General features: G+C 49.2%; 1 long non-coding RNA gene across 1 annotated transcript; it reads right to left on the bottom strand.

Moving 5' to 3' along the window:
* Positions 1-303: 303 nt before the first annotated feature.
* Positions 304-3,528, bottom strand: LOC311428389. The gene is made up of 4 exons (XR_014687692.1): positions 3,364-3,528; positions 3,231-3,277; positions 3,004-3,140; positions 304-521 (listed from the first exon to the last, which is right to left on the bottom strand). It is a non-coding gene; the product is annotated as an uncharacterized lncRNA (long non-coding RNA).
* Between the last annotated feature and the right edge of the window lie 1,817 nt (positions 3,529-5,345).

Here is a 5,345-nt window from a genome sequence, read left to right as displayed (position 1 = left end):
GCAAGGGAGCTGAAAAAAAGAATCAGAAACTTTGCTTACCTTTATTCAGGTTCAAGATGCCATTAGTTCCGACCTGACTCAAACAGCAGCCACCAAATGGTGGGGGTGCCTCTCCTAGATCAAACCAGAAATCAGGAACCAAAGCCCTCCCGGACGAGCGCCCGCTTGTAATAAATGACTGGGTCCCAAATAGGATTGCAATTGAAATTTACAATTTATTAATTGAATAGAGGTAAGCAAGCAGCGCTGGGTGCGCCAGGAGTCTCTGCTCCACCAAGACGCACACAAGTTACATCAGGCGGCTGGTTTTTATGCTGCTAGGCTAATACATATTCATTACTACTTCTACAAAAGGCAGGGTTATTCTAATTAGTTCCCAGAATCCAAACCCTCCCACTGGTGCAGGCGTTATCAGTCTCCGGTGGTCCCTCTGGGGGCCGCTCGTACTGAAGGCTCGTAGTCTTCCTCCCAGGCTTTTCTCTTGTCCATCTCCTTTGTCCATCTTGGCTGGATGGCAGACACTTGCATAGTGTCCCATGCAACAGTTGTAATAGTTAGCAGTTATTCTGAAACCCCTTTGTTCTCTTATCCCCTATTGACCCGAATTGATGGACCATTCCTTTGCAAGATTCAAGAACTATATATATTAACCACTCTGGTTTTCTCAGACTTTTCATCATATCATGCGGCCCTAGCATTGTTCCATATTGACACGAATCAGATGAACTCCTTTCACACTGTTAAGCTGTCTTATCACTGCAAGCATATCTCAATACCACCTTCCTTCCCTCTACAGGATGTAACTGCGCAAAAACAACATTTTTATTCCCACAACCTTGATCCCCTTACCCTGAAATCCTTATTCCCCTTAAACCTAACAACTCTAACCACAACCCTAACCCTTATTATCAACCCCCTAACGCTAATGACACTGACTTTAATCCAAACCCCAACCTGCCCCTAACCCCAGACAACCAACAACGAAACACACACACACAAAGATGGAAACTACAAAAAAGGCAAAACCCACGATACAGGCCCCAAATCACAAATACGCAACCAAAATGCTACAGAAAAGCCCCAGATGCAGGCCCCAAATGCTACTGCTAGGCCTCAAAAGCTCAAGATGCATCCCAAAGCAAAAATGCAGACCCCAAACGTTACAGAAAAGCCCCCAAACCCAGGCTGCACAAGTCTACAAGCAGGCCCCAAACTGCCAACAGAAGCAGGCACCAACCACACCCAGATGCAGACCCCAACTGCCCACAAGCAGCTCCTACCCCACCACCCCCTCCCAAGAACTGGACTCCACCCAGACACTGGCCCAAGACCCGGACCCGACCCCCGCCAACCCCCCTACCCTCCCCCCGACACAGGTGTACAAGCAGCTCACAACCCGCCCCTTCAGAGACCGGTCCCACTCCCCCCACCCCCCGCAAGACACGGGATGCGGAGGTGTACAACCAACTCCCAACTCCCTCCCCCTCAAAGGGAGGCCCCAAAGACCCCCAAATGGAGGCTCCTAGAGTGAACAAACAGCTCCCAACTTCCCCAGGCACAGTCCCACCCCCCCCCCCCCAAACACAGGCCACAAAGGTGTATAAACAGCCCAGACCCCCCTCCAAGACCATGGCCCCTATAGTGTACAAGCAGCTCCCAACCACCCACAGATGCAGGCCCCAACCCTTCTCAAAAGGGAGGCACCTAGAATGCATGAGCAACTCCCAACCAGCCTAAACATAGGTCCAAAAGTGCACAAGCAGCTCCCAACCCCCCTCAAATACAGACCCCAAAAGTGTACAAGTAGCTCCCCCCCTGAGACAGGACCCAAAGGTGTACAACCAGTTCCCAACACCCCTGAGACACAGGCCCCAACCCCCCCCCCCCAGACACAGCGACCCAAATTCTACAAGCAGCTCCCAACCCCTGCCAGGCAGGCCCCCTACCCTATACAAGCAGCTCCCAACCCTCCCCCCCCCCCCCGAGGGAGGCCCCCAAGCCCCCCACAAACACAGGCCCCTACAGTGTACAGGCAGCTCCCAGCCACCCCCAGATGCTGGCCCCAAAGTTGTACAAACAGCTCCCAGCTACCCTGCAGAAACAGATTCCTACATTGTACAAGCAGTTCCCAGCCCGCTAGACACAGGCCCTGACCCCCCACACATGCAGGCCCCAAAGGTGTACAAGCAGCTCCCACCCCTCCCCCAGACGCAGGTCCCAAGCCCCCCCCCCAAACACAGGCCCCTACAACCAGCACCCAACCCCCTACCCCCGATGCCAGGCCCAAAGGTGTAGAAGCAGCTCCAAACCTCCTCCCTCAACCCAGGCTCCAACAGTGTACAAGCACCTCCCAACCAACCCTCCCCTTCCCCCCCCCCCCCCCCCCCCCCCCGCCCCCTGACACAGGCTCCAAAGGAATACAAAGAGCTCCCACCCCTCCCCCAGATGCAGGTCTCAACCCCCCCCCGCCCCCAGAAGCAGGCCCCAAAGGTGTAGAGTCAGCTCCCAACCCCCTCAATGCCGGCCCCTAGGGTCTACAAGCAGCTCCCCCCTTGCCCCCAGATACCGGCCCCCAGACACAGACCCCAAAAGCCTAATCAAAGGCCCTGAACTCTAGAGGCAGGCTCCAAAACCCAGGACAAAGCCCCAGTGGTTCGAGACAGGGCCCAAATCCCAGACACAGGCCCCAAACGCTAAACATATGCCAAAAAAAGTATTAGTGCTGGTGCCAAATGTTACAGACAGGCCCAAAAGCCCGAGATGCTCAAGGCTGAGACGTAACTTGGCTTTCTGAATTACTGGAAAGCAGCTTTCATTCTCAGATAATTGTGTGCAGGCTAGATAGGATGGGGCTTCAGGCACCTCTTCACCTGAGGAAACACATTGCCATCAGGCACCGCTGTGCCAGACAAGCTTGTTCTGCTAGAACACCCTACTCAGATGCACTGTGGCATTCAAGTGAACTGCTTTCATGCAAATATAACGACTGATGTTACAACCCACCTTGCCTGTGGCACCTGATGAACAGAAGAGTAAGCCACCGCAGCGCTTCAAAACCATCCCTGCACGTGCCGCTCCTTGTCGCTCTCTGGCCTTATCTCATATCCTTATCCACTTCTGTGGAGAGCCTGCCACGGCACCTGCAAAGCAAGACGGACACCTTTCATAGTCACCTTGTGCTACTTGGTCGTTCTGCTCCAACCCAGCTCATGACCAGCCCCTCTTCTTACACAGCTCTTCAGAGTGCAGTTTGCTCCTTTGAGCCTGTGCGAGACACCTGTGAAAGAAAAAGAAACACATAGGCCGATGCAGCATCCAAAGACACAGCACAACTAGGTAAGTTACTCTCATCTGCTCCCTTACCTCTGCCGCTTACCAGCCCCCGAGGCAGATGCTTCAATCTACCCTCTTCAAACAGTTACAACACCTCTAAAAGACAAAGAGGGGATGCCTAGAGGAACAGTGAGACCTACAACACAACAACTGCTACATCTGTTCCTCACTCACCTTGCCAGAGGCAGCTCTGCGCGTGACATCCCAGGTTGTACACTGCGTTACCTAACCCTTACCGTAACCCTTACCCTAAACCTTCTCACCCTTACCATTACCCAAATCCTTACCTTTACTTTTTCCTTACCCTTACTCTTTCCTTTAACCATAACCTTACCCTTACCCTATACCTTACTCCAACCCTTCCCCTTACCTTCCCCTCCCCCTTACACTTAACCTAACCCTTACCCTTCTGCTTCCCCTAAAACATATCCTAACACATTCCCTTACCCTTACACTTTCCCTAACCCTTTCTATTACCCTTACACTTACTCTTGCCCTAATCCTTGCTTGCACCCTTACACTTATCCTAACCCTTACCCTTACCCATACTCAAACCCTTACTCTAACCCTTACCCTGACCCGTACCCTTACCCTTACCCTTAACCTAAGCCTAAACCTTAAACCTTACTTTAAAGCTTACCCTTTCTGCTACACTTACCCTTAGCCAAAATCTAAACCTTACACTTACCCTTAGCATAACCCTCACCCTTACCATTACCCATACCCTTATTCTTACCCTTACCGTAACCCTTACCTTTACACTTACGGTTACCATTAACCTTACCCTTACCCTAACATTTATCCTTAACCTAACCCTTACCCTAAACCTTACCCCAACCCTTACCCTGACCCTTACATTAACCCTAACCCTTACCCTAAAACTTACACTTACTCTTAACCTTAACCTTACCCTTAACATTCACCTAATACTTACGCATACGTTTTCCTGACTTTAACCCTAAAACTAACCCTAACCATTACCCTAACATTTAACCTTACCCTAACCCTAACCCTTACTCTAACCCTTACCCTGACCTGTACCCTTACCCTTACCCTTGCCCTTATACTTACCCTAATTCTTACCCATACCCTAACACATATTTGTACCCTTAACCTTACCGTTACCCTTAACCTTACCCTTACCCTTACTCTATCTGTTACCCTTACGCTTACCCTTAACATAAACCTTACCCTTGACCTTACCCTTACCATAAGCCATACAACAACACTTACATGTACACTTACGCTTGCACTTACCCTAGCAATTACTCGTACAATTACCCTTAACCTTACTATTAAGCTAACCCTAAACCTTACCCTTATCCTAACACTTACCCTTATCCTAAACCTTACCCTTTCTGCTACACTTACCCTTTGCCTAATTCTAAACCTTACCCGAACCCTCACCCTTACCTAAATCTAACTAAAATCTAACCATTACCCTAACCCCTCACCCTTACAATATACATATTTTTACCCTTTACCTAAACCTTTACCCCAACCCTTACCTTGACCCTTACATTAACCCTAATCCTTACACTAAACCTTAAACTTACTCTTAACCTTAACCTTAGCTGTAACCTAATACTTACTCTTACGTTTCCCTCACCCTAACCCTAAAATTAACCCTAACCATTACCCTAACACTTACCCTTACCCTAACCCTTACTCTAACCCTTACAATTACCCGTACTTTTACACATACCCTTACACTTACCCTTACTCTTAAACTTACACTAACCCTTACCCTTAACTAAATCTAACCCTTACACTAAACATCATCCTTACCCTTACCATTATCCCTTCTCTTACCCTTATCCTAAACATTTCCCAAACCCTTACCCTTACATTAAACCTAACCCTTACCATAACTCTTAACCTTATCCTTAAACTTAACCTAATACTTACCCTTCCGTTTCCCTCACCCTAAACCTAAAATTAGCCTAACCATTACCCTAACACTTACCCTTACTCTAACCCTTACCCTGAACTTAAGTGTAAGTGTTAGGATA

The sequence above is a fragment of the Aythya ferina genome (assembly GCF_964211825.1).
Source record: "Aythya ferina genome assembly, contig: HAP1_SCAFFOLD_64, whole genome shotgun sequence".
Taxonomy (NCBI): domain Eukaryota; kingdom Metazoa; phylum Chordata; class Aves; order Anseriformes; family Anatidae; genus Aythya; species Aythya ferina.
This window is presented reverse-complemented; position numbering and strand designations above follow the sequence as displayed.